The following is a 19502-nucleotide window of genomic DNA, read 5'->3' as shown; positions in this document are numbered from 1 at the left end:
CGTGCTGGCCTCCGCTCTCAGCCACATCTATGCTGTGCTCCCCTTGTGGCCTCGGATGAGGTGGAGGCAGCGTGCTCACTTGTCTCTGCTTGCGGCTGAGATGCACACGGCGGTCCTCCTCATTGTCGAGGTGACTTGCTGAGGGGTCAGTCAGTAGCTTGGGCACACTTCACTCCCATGTTAGGTTGAATACCTAGAGACCTGTGATCGAGGTCCAGCACTGCACTCACCTTGCCAGAGCAAAGAAGGTCATTGAACCTTTTCCGGCACTGGACCTAGTTCCTACTGACCATACTTATGCTGCTGACAGTCCCAGCCACCTACAGCCATGCCAGATTTGTTTGGGAGGGTGCCCTTCTTCTCCCACCCACACTTCTGTCTCTTACTGCATCCAGATGGACCTCAAGGTTGGCATTGGAGAATCAAGAGGCAGCCCTGCCCCCTGTGCCAGGCCTCTGCCTCTCATCCTTGATCCCTGGAGCTTACATTTTCTCCTGCAAATGGCAACCACAGTAATGGCTGTCATGAGGTGTTTAAATGGAGTCTGCACTTCTTCAGACCCTCCTCCACTCTCAGACCCGCGGTCGCTAATTGGCCACTCAGTCTGTCCTCCTACCAATTAGCAGCCCACATCCCCGAAAATAGCAGGTTGTGTCTAGTGTCCCCCCCCCCACACCGCCAGGGTAGGGTCAGGACCAGGAAATGATCCTGACATCGGTTTCCTGATCCTGGCAGGAAAATCTTTCTCTTGGTCTCAACTCCCTATGAGCAATGCAACAGGAGGTTAACTAGTCTTCACTTAATTTCCAGTATAGCTTTTTATGACAACTCTAAGGTAATTTCAGCAAAAGTGCTACATTCTCTGTATACTCCACTTCTTGATAAGTGACTGCACGTGTTCCCTCCCTCCAAGCTCAGCTCAATCAGATTCAGGAACCAGCCAGCATCAAGTACAAGTCTCACCAGGTTAAGCATAATCACCCCAATTTGCTCAGAGCAAATAGCTACATAGCAATGTGGCACACCAATATTTTACATACTTCTGTCTATAATTAGCATTGCTGTTATCACAGTAAAATGGAAGCAAATTATAAAATTAGAGAGATGTCAAGACAGTAAAATTAAAGCTCAAAACAAGCCCTGTGGCTGACCAGCTGTAGCCCTACGGCTGATTGCAGTCCAATTATTCGCTCCTGACTAATCAGAATTGTATGCATATTGCATTTCGAGAAAACCATCAGCCTGGTTATAAAACATGTAACGCAGCATTCATCACAGAACTTCAAACATTTGAGAAAGTTCAAAGCAACTGTTTTATGTGTCATGCTGCAGCATATTTGGCAATTGAACTGCAGTACAGTGAGTTTGCATTGCCCACATTTAACCAAGCTATAATGTACAGTGGTGCATACAGAGCTGAAGACTGTTAATGGCATAATCCAAGAAGATGGCATGAGTCAAACAATACAACAGGAAATGTTAGAGCTCCATTTACTCTATATTGGCTAGAACTAAGTTTGGGGTCACCTCGCTGCTTCTTACTCATTCCGCTCATCTTCTCTCCTATTCTTTTCAACCTTGATAGTGTCTTGGCCTATGGACCTTGACGCTTTGCGCAAGTTTTTTAAAATGAATTTAATAGGTAGGCTCTATATGGTTAGATCAGTGTGCTTTCCAGAATCTCGAGCCCTCCGCCATAATACACTAAGCAGCTGAAACCCGTGGACAACCCCTTGGGCTGTGCACACCAGAGAATGTTCGACATGAAATGTACGTTGTAAATATAACCTGCAATTATGACTACAGTGAGGCACCTCAGACTGCCACGTACTGTAAGAGAAAGTAATTGTATTGAACCTTATGCAATGTCAAATTTGAACTGTTATATAATGTACTTTTGCAAAATTTTATGCAGTATATTTTTTGAAAAAAAGTGTTCTTGCAATCTGTGTAACCTCAAGTACAATTAGGTTCCAACATCAGAAATACCAGAGGTGGACAGTCAAAGGCTGGAATTTTACGGTGGATGGACGGGAGCCGGACTCCGACGTGAAAGTCGGCGGCGAACCTGCTTCCGCCTAGCCCGGGGATCCGTCCCATATTTTAAGGATCCCCAGGCTTCAATTGTTCCGAGGCGGGACTGCCACCCGCTTGAGGGAAGAGGTCCCGCCTCAGTGAGCTGCCGGCCAATCAGCGGTGGCCACTGCTGGGACTGTAGCCAAGCAGACGCCATGGATCGAGGAGGGATGGTAAGTAGGGGCATGCCTCACCAGGGGGATCAGTCCTTCCGTGGTGAGGCTGGAGTGGTCCTTTGGGGGGGATGGGGGTTTTCTTGGGTCCCGGGGGTGGGTTGGGAGGTGGGGCCGGCCCTCAATCTGGCACCCTGTGCCTGACTGACATGACCCCCACACCCCCCACCCCGGGGCACAGAAAAGCTGACAGCTATCGCTGGGCGGCCTTTCACGTTCCCCAGCACACCCACTTGCCACAGGTAAAATACCCATGGAGGCGGGCGAGGGCCCTTAAGTGGCCATTGAGTGGCCACTTAAGGATCTTGATTGGCCGATTCCCACCACCCCCCCCCCCCAACCCCCGCCTAACCTCTGTAAACTTGTCCGGAGGCGGAATCAGGGCAGGTAGGCCTGCCGCTCAATTTTCCGCACCCCCACGCTATCGTCTGACCCGCTGGAGCGGCGTAAATCTCCGGCCAAAGTGTGTTCTTATATGTTAAAAAGGACAAATTAGCAGGGTTATATGTAAAGAGCAGAGGAATGGGACTAACTGGACAGCTCTTTCAAAGAGCTAGCACAGACATGATGGGATGAATGGCCTCATTCTGTGCTGTATGATTCTAACTGAGTACTAAATGACTTTTTCAACTTCCAAGCCTACCACTCTTTTCCTCCACACATCTCTCTGCACATTCCTACTGCTCAATGTTGGAACACAGAAAAATCTTAAGCTCGCATGCACTTTTTTCCCCTACATTATTATTCCATTATTGGTTCAAGACCAGTTGGTAAATAACTCCCTCCATTCCAAGTGACAAATGCGACAGTCCGAAACGCACTGGACAGGGTAGGAAAGACAATCACAATCATCTAAATTCTGGTCACATTCAAGAAGGTAGAGGGCATTAAGAATGCTAATGTTCCATTTTTTTTAATTTGCCATTTTAAAAATTAATGTTGCAGGAGGGAAAAGACAAACTCAAGAAAGAATAAATGGAATACTACCTAAGTGACTACAAAGTAGTAATTCACCTCAGGGGTTCAAATAAGATGCTATGTAAGTGCAAATATTATCACATCCAAACATTTAAGTGACACAATCACTTTCTGACATGAGGTGACTATTGTTTCTTAGGCAATTATAATAGAAGTTCTACAGCAGTAGCATCTCACTAACGGCAATGGGGTGAAGGACCAGTTGATCTGTGATGTTGCTAGTCATGGTGGAGGGAAACATATTGACCAGGCCCCTGGCAAAACTCTCTGCTTTGATTGAAATAGTGCCTTGGGATCTTCAGTGCCCACCTCAGGACGTGACCTCCAGCTTCACACCTCAATCAAAACATGCAACCAGTAATGGGGTAGCACTCTTTCAGAAGTGATGCCTTAGATTAATGAGCTCTAACCCTGGAATGGGGCTCAAACGCATAACTTTCTGGTCTAGAGCTGAGAGTCCTGCCCCCCCTCCCCCCCACCAGCCCATGTAGGCCAAGCTGATACAACTATTACATTTTTTGTGCCCTGTACTGCATATTTTTTCATATTGGATCACTTTCATGAATGAGTCCCAATTCTGTATGCCTTGTATAACATCTGAATTGGCCTTACTATTCAGGTCAACAATCAGTAACACACGTAGAATGATGAGAAAACCCTCATCGGTAAATTATTATTAAACAACTGGAATTATTCCTGGACGGCCACAGGATCTCTCTCTAACCTTCAATAAATGAAGAGATATCACATCCATTCATTCTCTATTTTCAAACCAGCAAATTGCTTATTGCTTTGGGGGTGGGGTGGGGTGGGGGGAGACGGTGGTGTAGTGATAAAGCCACTGGACCAGTAATCCAGAGGCCTGGGTGAATGCCCTGGGGCATGGGTTCAAATCCCATCACAGCAGCTGGAGGGGGGTGGCATAAAATGGAGCGGGAGGCTCTGGGAGGCTTTCCCGACCTGCTCCCGCCTCCGCCGCCCTTTACATAGGGCGGGGGGGGAGGCGAAAGACGACCCCCCCCCCACCCCTCCAGGCCAATCAAGGCCCTTAGGTGGCCACTTAATGGCCAAGGACAGTTTAGTGTTTCGATGGGTTGTGGGTCCGAAATTTTTCCTCGAGAACATTTTCTCTTGATAATTTGATTTATAGTGAAAATATTATCTTTTGTGATGCATCCTTTTTTTTAATTCTTTCATGGGATGTGGGCCTTGCTGGTAAGGCCAACATTTGTTGCCCATCTCTAATTGCCCTTAAACTGAGTGACTTGCTCGGCCATTTCAGAGGGCAGTTAAGAGTCAACCACATTGCTCTGGGTCTGGAGTCACATTTTCACAGTGAGTCAAATTGTTATCAAGAGAAAATGTTCTCAAGAGGAAAAATTAAGGTTCCAATCTAAACACTAAATTGTCCTTGGTAAACAGTGAAGATATGCACAACTCGCTTCTCTCATTTCCTTTACAATGTGCAGGAATTAGCTAAATCTACCCTGCCCTGCTGGATGTTTCTTGAATTTTCTGTTTTTATCAAAGCCATATATTCTCTCTTCAATCTTCTGTCTAAGTAGCAAAAGTTATGGTAGTTCAGAAAGTATATTTGTTTCAAGCAAAGGTGTTTCTCTGTAGTATCGACTGAGAATTTGGGAGAAGCAAAGCTGTGGGGCTATAGACCCACAGCTAGTGGGAGGAGGATGCAATTACATGATAAGTTTACATAGGCAGTTCCCATTCTAAATGTGGAAATTGTAATTAGAAAAGTCAATAAAAAGGTGTGACAAAATTGTAGAGAGGAAAAAGATTCCTTAATATTTTATAGACATAAAACAGTTAATCAGCGCTCTTAGTTAAGTTTGGAATCCTTTGTCTTGCCTATAGTGACTGTTGGAATAGATTCTGAAGATCTATGTACTCAGAAATTGATGCATGATTATGTTCACAGTTTCCCTGTAATTACTACCAGTTTGGTGAGGAACAGTTAGCAACTGGTTGACTGGGAGCACATTGCATTCCCCACTGAGTAACTGGAAACAATGGCCAGCATGAAGCTGAGCTCTACAGATCAGGAAGATTACAGGCTTGATTCCTGACCAGTGCTGAATTAGTTGGTCTCTGATACCAAGGTGGTACAAATAAGCTCTGCTGGAAAGTGCTTCTGTGACAAGGAATGAAGGAAGAAAGGTAGGGAGGAGCGATGCAAGGGAAATAATGAACCACCTGAGTACATGCTGAGGATGTCCTAAAGCATCCCACAGCCATCGCATTACTTTTGAAGTACGGGGTCATTGTTATTTTGTAGGAAAAGGCACAGTGGCGCAGTGGTTAGCACTGCTGCCTCACAGCTCCAGGGACCCGGGTTCGATTCTGGGTACTGCCTGTGCGGAGTTTGCAAGTTCTCCCTGTGTCTGCGTGGGTTTCCTCCGGGTGCTCCGGTTTCCTCCCACGTGCCAAAGACTTGCAGGTTGATAGGTTAATTGGCCATCATAAATTGCCCCTAGTATAGGTAGGTGGTAGGGAAATATATAGGGACAGGTGGGGATGTGATAGGAATACGGGATTAGTGTAGGAATAGTATAAATGGGTGGTTGATGGTCGGCACAGACTCGGTGGGCCGAAGGGCCTGTTAAAGTGCTGTATCTCTAAACTAAACTAAACTAATTTGTGCATGGCAAGATTCCACAGAGTAAATAAGGTGAATGTTCAGTCAAACAGCTCTTGCTAGTGATAGTTGAGAGATAAACATGGGTTAGAACATCAGAACTTCCTGTTCTTCACCAAAAGGTGTCATAAACTGAGAACCAGGGCCTTAGTTCAACATTTCACCTGAAAGACAGCACCTCCGACTATGTATCACTGTCTCGAGTACTGGACTGACATGTCAGCCTTATGGGCTCAGTTCCAGAATTGGAGCTTGAGCCCAACATCTTTTGGCTCAGAGGCAACTATGCAACCAACTGAGCCAAACTGTCACATCAGAGGCTGGATCAAGCTAAACTGTGATTCCACAACCACCCCCCCCCCACCCCACCCACATCACCTCTTCCCTCCCTCCCTCTTACCCACCTCCCTCTCACCTCCCACCTCTTTCCTCCGCCATGGTTGAGTTATCTGGTGGTATTCTTCACTATCTGGGGAAACACATGAAGATTGGCCATTTGTATGAGGTTTCAGAGCGAATGTAGGAGAAAGGGGGAGTCATGTGCCAGCTTGTTAGATTAATGACTAGTGGAAGATTCAGGTTTCTCTCTGTTCATATATAAATAAGTGCGACATGCGCTAAAGTGGGGTTTTCATAAACAGAACAAAAGTTGACATGACCGCGAGTTCTTCCTCCTATTTATGGGGTGGGAGGGTGGGAGTGGGGGGGGTGGGTGCGGTGCGTGTGGGGAGAGAGGAAAGTAACAAAATGTTTACATTAAAAAGCTGAGAAGGAGAGGGCCCAGTGCTAGACCTGCTGAGGGAAATGAGCGTGGAAGAGGGAATGTATGTCAAGTACTTAGTATGTGATTTACTCTACGCCTGAGATATGTGTGTATATATGTATAAGCTTGAACCCAGCACCAGTATCCATTTTATTGGTCCACGTTGTCTGGTCTCATGCAAAAGCTCTTAAGGCATTCACTTCTCAAACAAAAGAAATAAGACTTACTTTCTGTATTCAACATCTGCCATTACTGGCAGTCACCATCTTCCACTCATTTTAACAAAGAAATATACTGTGTCATTTAAGAAGGTTCTGGTCTGTCTACATAAAGCACTGTAGTAGCAGAGTTTCAATATGTGTTTTTTTTTTCATTCTTGTGATGTGGGTGTCACTTGCAAGGCTGACCGTTTATAGTTGTCCTTGAGAAAGTGCTGTTGAACCATCATTCTGACTGGGTAGGGACAGCAGGTTTCCTTCCCTAAAGGACATTTGTGAACCATTTGGGTTTTTACTGATGCCAGCCTGTCATTTCTAGATTTAAAAAAAAATGAATTCAATTTCTCAAACTTTCATGGTGGGATTTGAATTCACGTTCTCTGCATTCGTAATCGAGGCCTCTGGATTACTAGTCAAATAATGTAACCATGACAATACCCATGCCTCATACATACCAACCTTCAAAACACTGAAAAGTTGACCACTCATTAAAAAAAACAGCCCTGGACAAGGGATCAAGGGTCACGGAAGAGGACAGAATAAGGTAAGTTCCTTATTACATTAGATTTCAAATTCCTTTTTCTGTAAGTAATCGGATGGATTGGTTAATGTAAACTTTACCTTAAATGAAATCAAAACTTTTCTGCTTTCCAATTATAAAAACAACTCTGATTGACACTTCTGCCGGGTTCCAATCACCAACCATTTTGGTTTTGCCCTACATAGCCAGCTCCTTGTAGAATTCCAAATGTACCATTTCTGTCCAAAATGCATAGTTGGTGAGTCAGTGGCAACATAAGTGCATCTAAATGCAGAGGCTAGTTAGAAGTATGCTGAAGTTTGGAGATTATGGGGGTGAAATTCTGCTGGGGTTCTCCCGGTTGCTTGCAAAGTGCCTTAGGGTGGATTTTAAAGCGCTCAGAACCACGAGCATCAGGAGCATCATCTGAACAGCACGTGCAGAGGGCCAGAAAGGTGGCAGCTCACTCAGAAAGTGTGTATTCAGCAACTAAGCACCCACTCTGCTTCTGTTGGGACGGCAGCCCACGGTAATACTGTCCTGTTGTTTGGACTCATCTATCAATTTAATAATGTACAGCAATGTAAATTGCTATCATAGAGGCAGCCAGGAAATAACTAACTGAGTGAGACAGTCAGTCTCTAAAATTGTTGCTAATTAACAAACCCTAAATATCTCCAGTGTTGTCTCCTTTTGTTCCTTCTAACACAAAACTTTTGAAAGTTTATTCTGAGGAATATAGCACAGTAGCATAGGTTTTCTGAGATTTGTCTGATTTGCAGAAAAGATGTGTCGGCTCAAATCTCTGTCCACGTTATGATTACACACAGGTCAATGCTGGCAAAAATAAAATGGGAGGGGGAGGTGGGGGACACCACAGAAATATTTAAATGAGGTACTATCTGACCTGCACGCTGCGTCTGATGTTCATGCATATGGATCACTCAGCAGTGTTTGCTCTTGTGAATAATGGGTTTCCAAAGTTGACCCCTAGTTCCATTTAAATGGCGAAGAGCACACTTACATTTGCATCAGTTTAAAACCTGTTTCGAATTATTCTGGTGTAAACTGCACCCAGATCAGCAAACCTAAGTTCGCGCCTCACAATTCACCCCAGATATTTGTTCTCGTAAAAGGTCCTCCAGAACATTCCCACGTCCTTCATACTTCTCTCAGTCCTCTTGTTGAATTACTACATCCTGATCTCTTCCATACCCTTAGATGGGGCAGGGAAATCTTCTATCTCAGTTCGTTTTGAAGATTTGATTTCTTTGGATCACTCCCTAGGCCATTCAGTACTGTTAGCTCTTTCCTCAGATGTTTCAAGTCCTTAATTCACCGGCGCCTTTGGCTCTCTTTCTCCTCCTGATTTCAAATTAAACTCCCACATCCTCTCCATGCCAAAATTGGCTTCTTATTTCTTGCCAAACGTGTCTTTTCTCAAATAAATATTAACCCTCTTATGGGGAGGCTTTTAAAACATTCTTCACTCCTGGACAGAACAAATCTTTGTTGTCTGATAGAGAATCCTTTAGTTTCCAGGTTTGTCTTTCTCTATTTGCCAATTACTACGACGATTGATCTGCTTAACGTAGTTCCTATTCCACCTAAGTTCCAAGTAATGCTATCCTGCATTCCCTTCTTACTGATTCCTGATTATGCTCCAATGAAGATTCATTCTACCTTCTCATATTGGGTGGCACAGTGGTTAGCACCGCAGCCTCACAGCTCCCACGACCCGGGTTCAGTTCTGTGCGGAGTTTGCAAGTTCTCCCTGTGACTGCGTGGGTTTCCGCCGGGTGCTCCGGTTTCCTCCCACAGCCAAAGACTTGCAGGTTGATAGGTAAATTGGCCATTGTAAATTGTCCCTAGTGTAGGTAGGTGGTAGGAGAATGGTAGGGAATATGGGATTAATGTAGGATTAGTATAAATGGGTGGTTGTTGGTCGGCACAGACTCGGTGGGCCAAAGGGCCTGTTTCAGTGCTGTATCTCTAAATAAATAAAAAAAATAAATAAAGCAACCATCACTGACTGAGCTATACCACAGCAAGAGTCTGCGCCTTCAGGAAAGGAGGGAAGAGGACATTTACAGTGTCAGTACATATTGGGGCAAGTTAGCTCGCCAAAGAGTCATTCACACAAGTTTCTACCACCAGTGCCAAATTATTGGCATCAGCTTCCTTCATCAAATGTGAAATGAACAAAAAAAAGTTATTACTTTGACAAAAATCTGCCTTTTTATTCAGATTCTGTTTTCTAAATTAGTACAGGGAGGGTGATGATTGTAAAACCAACAGGAGGAATTATGTCCCCCAAACCCCCACCCTCCTCCCCCACGTACTCTTCACATTTCATCACGAGGAATCTTTAAGTCAGCCCCACAGGCTCACAGTAACAGGTACAAGGCTTTTCTAAATGAATCTGCAAAATCACATGATATGCATGAGCTCAGTCTTGGCCATACACCAGCTCTATGCAGAAAGTCCTTTAAACCTAGGTTTACATCCAGAATTACGAAGCATTATAGACTTTGAAGTATAGGATGAGCAAATTAAACCGGAGGAGTGTTATTGGGCTTGTTGGAAAGCATTCTCCCTTCTGTTAATCACAATATACCTTGACTCCATCATTTAAAGAAAATGCTGGGCTAACACTTGGCACTTTCCACGGGCACGTCTTATGGAGCTCAAGACCAGACCATCAACAGCAAAAGAAACTTGTTTTGCAAAATCATCATCTGCTTTTTGGGAGAACTGGCAGGGTTTAGAGACACAATTTGCATAATGTGAATAAGAGACAAAACACCACTAATTGGAACAGTTCCCCCAGAGTAAAGACTAACTCTGCTGGGACAGACTCGGCATCCATAACCTCCACAAAACTCACTGGTGGACGTGCTGCAACAGCACATCTTAAGTTTATGCCGAAACAAGAATTCAGTAATCTCACGGAGACTCTAATCCCTTCGGGTTCCCCTGGCAGTAACAGTGTTCCATTGCTGGTGTTGATAGAACCTGCTGCAATGGATACAGACTGTGTCAATATTGTACTGCACATTAAATGCACCAATATATTTGCTCAGCAAGTCATTTATTTCAACAAGCACTATATCTGTCACGTAGGAGTGTACAAATGTGTACTCATAGCCTGACAGCAAGAGCCTGGAGATGTGAATCTGTGGCATTACATTACGAAGTCATGTGTATATCCAGCACTGGAGAGGGAAGTGGGTGGCAGTCAAGTTAGCATGACTACACCAGAAGTTATTTTTGGCACAAGGTGACACTAATTTTTTTTTTATTCTTTCATGGGATGTGGCGTCACTAGCTAGGCCAGCATTTATTTCTAAAACAGACACTGGTGTGTGGGCAACACTAATACATGGATGAAGTGTCACATCTGAAATCTTAGGCTATCTGCTCTCTTTCAGTTTGCTAAGCATTTCCAATTTAGATTTCAGATTTGCAGCATTCACCGCAACATACGAATACCTTCCTGCCCGACTATATTAGCAATGTTTGAAAATGCTAAGGTAAAGTGATGGTGAAAGCTTGCAGTAAAAGAAACCAACAGTCCTTCAAAAACTGCTTCAGCTGTGACTCTGTAGGTAGCACTCTCACCTCCGAGAGTCAAAAGGTTGTGAGTTCAAGTACCACTCTGAAGACTTGGTGGAGCACACAATCTAGGCTGACACTCCAGTACAGTACTGAGAGACAGCTGTACTGTCGGAAGTGTCATCTTTCAGATGCGACATTAAAACAAGGCCCCATCTACTCTCCCAAGTGGATGTAAAAGATCCCATGGCACAATTCAAAAAGAGTTATCCCAGTGTCCTAGCCAATAACTATCCCTCAACCAACATCACTGAAACACATCATCTAGCCATTATCACATTACTGTTTGTGGGACTTTGCTGAGTGCAAATTGGCTGCTGCGATTACAACAGTGACTGCACTTCGAAAGTACTTCACTGGCTGTCAGGTGTTTTGGAGTATCATAAAGTTATGAAAAACACTACATCATCAGTAAAATGATGGAAGGTGTCATCGACAGTGCTATCAAGCGGCACTTGTTTAGCAATAACTTGCTCGGCGATGTTCAGAAATAAAAGCAAACTACTGCAGATGCTGGAAAGCTGAAATAAAAACAAGAAATGCTGGAAATACTCAGCAGGTCTGGCAGCTTCTGTGGAGAGAGAAGCAGAGTTAACGTTTCAGGTCAGTGACCCTTCTTCAGAACTATTTCCGGTACATTGATGACTGTATCGGTGCCGTTTCCTGCTCCCGCCCGGAACTAGCAAACTTTATCAACTTTGCTTCTAATTTCCACCCTTCTCTCACCTTCACATTGTCTATCTCCGACACTCCCCTTCCCTTCCTCGACTTCTCTGTCTCCATCTCTGGAGATAGGTTGTCTACTAATATTCATTATAAGCCCACCGACTCCCACAGCTACCTCGACTACATTTCTTCATACCCTGCCTCCTGTAAGGACCCCATTCCATTCTCCCAGTTTCTCCGTCTCCGACGCATCTGCTCTGATGATGCTAACTTCCACGACAGTGCTTCTGATATGTCTTCCTTTTTCCTCAACCGAGGATTCCCCCCAGTTTTGTTGACAGGGCCCTCAACCGTGTCCGGCCCATTTCCCAAACCTCTACCCTCACCCCTTCCCCTCCCTCCCAGAACCATGACAGGGTTGCCCTTGTCCTCGCTTTCCACCCACCAGCCTCCACATCCAAAGGATCATCCTTCGCCACTTCCGCCACATCCAGCGTGATGCCACTACCAAACGCATCTTCCCCTCCCTTCCCCTGTCAGCATTCTGAAGGGATCGTTCCCTCCGTGACACCCTCGTCCATTCCTCCATTACCTCGTCCCCTTCCCACAGCACCTTCCCCTGCAGTTGCAGGAGGTGGAATAACTGCCCATTTACCTCCTCTCTCCTCACTATTCCAGCTCCCAAACACTCCTTTCAGGTGAAGCAGCGATTTACTTGTACTTCTTTCAATTCAGTATACTGTATTTGCTGCTCACAATGTGGTCTCCTCTACATTGGGGAGACCAAACGCAGATTGGGTGACCGCATTGCAGAACACCTCCGCTCAGTCCGTAAGCATGACCCCGAACGTCCAGTTGTTGTCCATTTCAACACCCTGCCCCCCCCCCCCCCCCCACCCCCACCAACTGCCCCCACTCTCATCCTCACATCTCTGTCCTGGGATTGCTGCAGTGTTCCAATGAACATCAACACAAGCTCGAGGAACAGCATCTCATTTACCAATTAGACACCCTACAGCCTGCCGGACTGAACATTGAGTTCAATAATTTCAGAGCATGATGGGTCCCCGCCCTTTTTTATGTTTAGTTATTTTTTTATTTGTTCTTTTTTATTTGGTTATTTTATTTTTGTTTTTTTTTAAGTTTGGTTAGTTTGTTTCTACTGTGCCTACCCACTGTTTCACTTTTTAAAATATTTTTCATGTTTGTGCTTGGAGCGCTTTGTGCTCTCCAGTCAATTCACACCCTCTCTGTACTAACGCTTTGTCTTTCAGCACACCATTAACATACCGTTTGCTTCTGTTCCATGACCTTCTGCTCAGTTATTCTCTGTGACCTTGTCCTATCAACACCTTCTCTTTTGTTATCTCTTGCCCCATCCCCCCACTTTATTTGCTTAAAACTTTTTACATTTCTGATATTTTTAAGTTCTGAAGAAGGGTCACTAACCTGAAACGTTAACTCTGCTTCTCTCTCCACAGATGCTGCCAGACCTGCTGAGTATTTCCAGCATTTCTTGTTTTTATTTCAGTGACGCTCAGGTTGGGTTCTGCCAGGGTCACTCAGCTCCTGACCTCCTTACAACCTTGGTTCAAACATGGACAAAAGAGCTGAACTCAAGAGGTGAGATAAGAGTGACTGCCCTTGACATCAAGGCAGCATTTGACCGAGTATGGCATCAAGGAGCTCCCCAAAACCTGTCCGCCATCTACAAGGCACAAGTCAGGAGTGTGATGAATACTCTCCACTTGCCTGGATGAGTGCAGCTCCAACAACATTCAAGAAGCTCAGCACCATCCTGGACAAAGCAGCCCGCTTGACTGGCACCCCATCCACAAACATTCACTCCCTCCACCACCGACGCACAGTGTATCATCTACAGGATGCACTGCAGCAACACACCAAGGTTCCTTAGACAGCACCTTCTAAACACCTTCTACCAACTAGAAGGACAAGGGCAGCAGATGCATGGGAACACCATCACCTGCAAATTCCCCTCCAAGCCACACACCATTCTGACTTGGAACTATATCGCCATTCCTTCACTGTCACAGGATCAAAATCCTGGAACTCCCTTCCTAACAGCACTGTGGTTGTACCTACCCCACATGGACTGCAGCGGTTCAAGAAGGCAGCTCACCACCACCTTCTCAAGGGCAATTACAGATGGGCAATAAATGCTGGCCTGACCACCGATGCCCACATCCCATGAATGAATAAAAAAAATGCAAGTTCTTTCTTTTTTTCCCAAACACAATGTATTACAGAGCCCTAGGCCATAATCAATAGCGAGATCTTCAGTTAAAAGAAAATCATACAGGCTACAATACAAGCATGACTGTAGAACGTTACGTGCCAGTGGATATATTGTCAGGTTGACAGAAGCTCACAGCAGAGATTATATCACCCTTTAATTTGTGCTTTATAAAAACAAAACGTTGATATTCTTCTTTGTAACTGCCATGAGACAACATGTTCTCTAAAGCACTACTACCTTGTTTCATTACAAGTAAATTTCAAATGAGTTCCTCAACAAAAAACAACTTCTTCAAATTTTACAGGAAATAACCATTGTCCTGATAAAGGCACTGAACTGGTTTCACTAGATCAGAATGATACATTCCATTTTGTAACTGTTGTGCGATTTAAATCAAAACTAATTCAAAAAGGGTTGCATTTGGCAAAGATTTTATGATTCATAAAACCATACAGATAAGGCGGCTATTCGGTCCATCGTGCCTGTCCCAGCTCTTTGAAAAAGCTATCCAATTAGTCCCATACCTTTGCTCTTTCCCCATTACCCTGCAGATTTTTCCTTTAATGAGGACAGACATGAAAATGTTAATACATTTGAACATATGTTTTAGGTTTGTGCCTAATACAGATCATTGCAGTATTTATATTAAACTTTGCAATTTCAAAAAAAAAAAATCAACTTTTGGGAAATGCTGGCTGATTTCAGGGGTAAGAGTTACCATAAGATAGAGTTAGGAAAACAGTCATTTCTAAAGAGCTGTTGTTTCTAAAGGAGAATTGGCATCACCGTAACTTTAAGCTTTGGTCATGATTTATTCATGAATTATGCAAAGACACAATGTGCAATGCAACAGCATTTTAGGTGGTGCAGGTGCCACAGCATCATGCCCAAGTGATGCCAACTTGAATAAAATGATACTCTCTTATCCTCGCCAGTATGGCAGGCCATTACCTGATGGATCAGCTAGGTTAATGCGCTGCCTGGCATGCCGAGGATCTACACACACCAGGAAGATTCCCAGCTCAACCACATATCAGCCAAGGCAGCAGCAGGTGAGCTATACAACTGGCCTCAAGCCTTCGAGCTCAGCTTCCAATCAGCCAAGGTTTCTGCTCCTGATCACCACCCAGCAAGTCCAGCTGGTGAAGCTCAGCTTTGATGCCCCTGTGGTCAAATAGTCTGTGAATACTTATGGTCTAGAATGGCCATTTAGTTGAACTCCTGAGGGGATCCAACATTCATGAATCAGTATCAGTAAGTGCCTTCAGTTGAGGAAGACTAGAAAATAGAGTGGTCGGATAGAAAAACAATTATACTATGGCAATAATTCAAGATTACTCAGCATAGCCTTGTGTTTTAGTATTTTCAATTAATCTACTGATAGCAATTTTCTCTGACCACGGTTTATATTTTCCAGCAATGGATTGTAATTACAATGGAATAAAAGGCAGAATAAGCAAATAAGCTGTCCAATTCTGGGAAGTTATGAGATTTCAAAACAGATGTTTTAAATGTAATTTTCAAAAGAGGTATACAAACACACACATACACACAGATCCATCAACTACCAACATGGTAGTTAAATGATTTGAATAATTTTTCTCTAAACGAGTTTTAAATTGTGTATGATTAACAAAAAAAAAGTCATTTGCAAACTCACAATTCGTCATCATAGAACTAAAGAACTAGAATTAGTATTAAAATAACTTTGCAAAGGGCTATCTCTGAAAGGTTTGAACTACTTAAGCAATACCACTACAACCCATGATCAAAAACTGATTTTCTGATCTTCACTGTAAGTGGCAAAGGACTCATCAGTACCTCAAGACAGCATCAAACATTTGGAAATCATCAGCAGTATATTGATGTAGATCATTATGCAGCAGGTGATCTAAGGCCAAGAGACCATCGACTATTATTCACTGGAATATCCAGAATTCAGTATTCAGTGGAGAAATAACAAACCTTTACTGGAAAGCACACAAGTCTGAATCTGTAACAGAGAATGAATTATTTGCCTCTCTGACCAAATATGCAAATGAGTTTGTGGTGTAAGTAGTAGGTGTCTTATTGATTCAATTCGCAAAATTTTCTGTGACTTAAGCGGTTTGATCAAAGCTGAAGACATTTACCAACTAACTAACAAACCCACTTCATTTGACTCATTTCAAATGGCTTCAGCCAGTGTACCCCTCACAGTAAAATAATCTGCTGGCACTTGCTGTCTGATAAAAGTTCAACATGAAAAACAACCACCCAGATGAGGTTCTGGAAAATGTACCATCAAGAAAATTCTACCTCACACCAGATAGACTTACATATTGTAACAATCTGTGCAATGTCTTTCACTGGTTTAATGAAATATTTAATTTAGGAACACAGGAACAGGAGTAGGCCATTCAGCCCCTTGAGCCTGTTCTGCCATTCAATTAGATCATGGTTGATCTGAACCTCAACTCCATTTACTGCCTTGCTTAACAAAAATCTCTCAGTCCCAGTTTTGATACTTTCAATTAACCTCAGCAGCTTTTTTTCTGGGGGGTGAGGGCAGTGGTGGTGGAAGTTCCAGACTTCCACTAGCCTTTGTGTGAAGAAGTGCTGCCTAACATCAGCCTTGGATGGCCGAGCTCTAGGTTTAAGCTTATGCCACCTTGTTCTGGACCCCCCACCCAGATGAAATAGTTTCCTTCCATCAAGTTCTTTAATCATCTCAAATACCTCAATGCTTCTATGCTTAAGAGAATGCAAGCCTAGTCCATGTAACTTGTCCTCATAATTTAACTCTTTTAGCCCTGGTATCATTCTAGTAGATCTGTGCTGCAAGACCAATATGAAGTGTGGTGCACAGACTGATTACAGTACTCTAAATGGGGTCTAACCAGAGATTTTTATAACTCTACTATAGCTTCCACCCCTTAGCATCCCAGCCCCCTTGAGATAAATGCCGACACTTCATTAGCCTTTTATATTATTTTTGTATCTGTTCACTATTTTTCTCAGGACTAACAGTGTCCTTTGTGGGATCTCCTGCAAGTGCTCACAGGGTGTGCAGTGACAACCAGACAATTGAATGCCCTGTAATCTGCATGGAACTGTAGACCATCATCTCTTCCTTCATAGATGAGCACTGGGGCCACAGAGAGATTCTCGGAAGGCCGTTTTGAGTCTCAGACTAAAAATGCACAGTATATATATTGTAGATCATTAAAGAGCAGCACGTACTGATGTGCAGTATCGAGATTATATACCATTACTGAGCAGTGCATGACAGCCATAGTTCATATTACAGAAGTGGCAGATTCCCTCTGCCCAATTCTGTTGTCTTTTCCCCACTTGAATGCATTGACCTTCTATCAATGGATAGCACTCTGCAGAACCTCATCCAGGTTCCCATTCTTCATGTTGAGACGAGTGTCAGCAGACTATTTGACTGCATGGGGCATCACCGGTTGAGGCCATTTGACCAAGGGTGACTGGTCAGCGATGGAGAACAGCAGCTTGAATTATTTGTTTTCCCACTTTGGAGCAGTGGCAAAGAGGCTGAACATATCCGCACCGTCACCCCAACCCGCACCATCAGCTACCACATCCCAGGGGAGGAATTAAAACTGGGACCTTTATAGATTTCTTTTCTTTTATAGACCATTGATGGCTACACTCACATGGTACTTGTGATCTCAGGCGACCAGAGTTCGAAAAGCAGCTTCCCACATTTACATACTAAATCGGATGCCCTTATTCTGGTGGCAGCAATGTAGCCCCTATCTATTTCAGCAACCAAACTAAAAGAGCACCAGTATTAAAAAGCAGGGAATGCGAGCAGTTTGTGAGGCTCCAATGAAATCGAATGCACAGGGATCTTGCACACAAAGATTAGTATGTGACAGATGGAGTGAGGCTCGCTTTGAACTGAGAGAGACTTAAAATTAGGATTCGTCTGACACATATTCCCTTCTCACACCCGCAGCTTCTGCTTGTGTCTCTTTTGCTTTCACTCAAAAGCAACGTGGCGAGTAACAAACGCTCGAAAACAGTGGTAAGAGAAACAAAAGAACCGTGAAAGGTTTCTTTAACGACACTTGGCAGCCAAAGCAGACCGGCCCGATCAGATTACTGGAGCAGGCATTCAAACAAATCAATATATCATACAATATATCAAGTGCCTCTTACCCTGTCATCGTCCGCTTCCCTCTGATTGCTGAGTTGTGTTGAGTGCTGTGGGGGCACTGGGTTCGCTCTCTCTCCCACCTTCCTGCGCAGGGTATCGCTCTGTCTCTGCAGTGTGTCTCTCTCTGCACTGGTCCCTTTCTGTGCATATACTCTCCCTTTTTCTGCACCCCCCTGGCTCTCTACAATGAGTTTCTCTCTCTCCTTCCTTCCCCTGTACACGCAGTATGTGTATGTCTTTGCAGTGTCCCTATTTGTACACAGTGTGTGTCTCTCTCTCCCCCAGACAGACAGTCTGTGTGTATCACTGTACAGTCTCTCTCTCTCTCTCCCCTTCCCCCCCCCCCCCCCGGACAGGCAGTCTGTGTGAGTGTCTCTCTGCAGTGTCCCTATTTGTACACAGTGTGTGTCTCTCTCTCCCCCCTAGACAGACAGTCTGTGTGTATCACTGTACAGTCTCTCTCTCTCACCCCCCCCCCCCCCTCCCCACCACCCCGGACAGGCAGTCTGTGTGTGTGTGTGTCTCTGCAGTGTCCCTATTTGTACATTGAGTGTCTCTCCCTTTTCAAAAACCCAGTGTCCCTAGCTGCACACTCACTCCCTGCCCTGTACACCCAGACTTTGTCTATCTCTCTGCAGCTCTAGTCCATCTCCAGTGTTTGTGTGTCCCTCTGCACCGAGTGTTTCTCTGTGCAATGAGTTTCACTATGCAATTTCTTTCTATTACTCTTTCCCTCCCTCCCTGTAACTGGCTAGCTGTGCAGGGCTTTGCTTTGTGTCTGTGTGAGTTGGGCTCTCAATACCTGGGACCGAGCCGCTGAGTGTTGACTGCCCGGAGGAGCCTAGTTCCTACCCCACATGGCTGCCCTCACACCCGGCACCAAGTCGGCAGGGGCAGTCTACAGCGCCCAGAAGCTCCGCTGCCCCGTTCACGTACACCTTTTCCCCCAATTTACCCTCTATCTCCCAAACCGACCTTCACCCTCCCCTGCGTCACTGAAGATGTTGCCTTCTCCCTGCGTCTGTGAGCTCCGCCTCTGCACGGTGATGGGCGGATCAATGGGAGATCCGGCCTCCAAAAACACCTTCACTTTTCCAACAAGAGCGCAGCCTCCGTAACAGTGACAGGCCTGCAATGGGGGCTGCAGCAACAGTTTCAGTAACACTGTGAAATTCAGTAACATCGGGAGATTCAGTAACACTTCAGTAACAGTTAACCGAGTATGGCATCAAGGAGCCCGAGCAAAACTGGAGTCAATGGAAATCAGGGGGAAAACTCTCCATTGGTTGGAGTCATACCGAGCACAAAGGAAGATGGTTGTGAATGTTGGAGGTCAAGCATCTCAGTTTCCAGGACATCATTGCAGGACTTCCTCAGGGTAGTGTCCAAGGTCCAACCATCTTCAGCTGCTTCAT

At 44.7% G+C, this 19502-nt stretch overlaps 1 protein-coding gene across 4 annotated transcripts in view; it reads right to left on the bottom strand.

Annotated features, from left to right (window-relative positions):
* The window catches only part of psd3l (pleckstrin and Sec7 domain containing 3, like), a 433935-nt gene that overhangs the window by 328266 nt on the left and 86167 nt on the right, over positions 1-19502 (bottom strand). Inside the window, exon 1 of one of the 4 annotated variants that reach the window (XM_068045062.1) lies at positions 18090-18411. The exons of the other annotated variants lie outside the window; for them this stretch is intronic. The gene's annotated coding sequence lies outside the window, so the exon portion shown is untranslated. Of the gene's footprint in view, positions 1-18089; positions 18412-19502 lie in introns of those variants that run through there. 4 annotated transcript variants of the gene reach the window in all.

The sequence above is a fragment of the Heterodontus francisci genome, chromosome 1 (genome assembly GCF_036365525.1).
Source record: "Heterodontus francisci isolate sHetFra1 chromosome 1, sHetFra1.hap1, whole genome shotgun sequence".
NCBI classification, from domain to species: domain Eukaryota; kingdom Metazoa; phylum Chordata; class Chondrichthyes; order Heterodontiformes; family Heterodontidae; genus Heterodontus; species Heterodontus francisci.
Note: the sequence above shows the minus strand (reverse complement) of the source record. Positions and strands in the feature narration are given on the sequence as shown.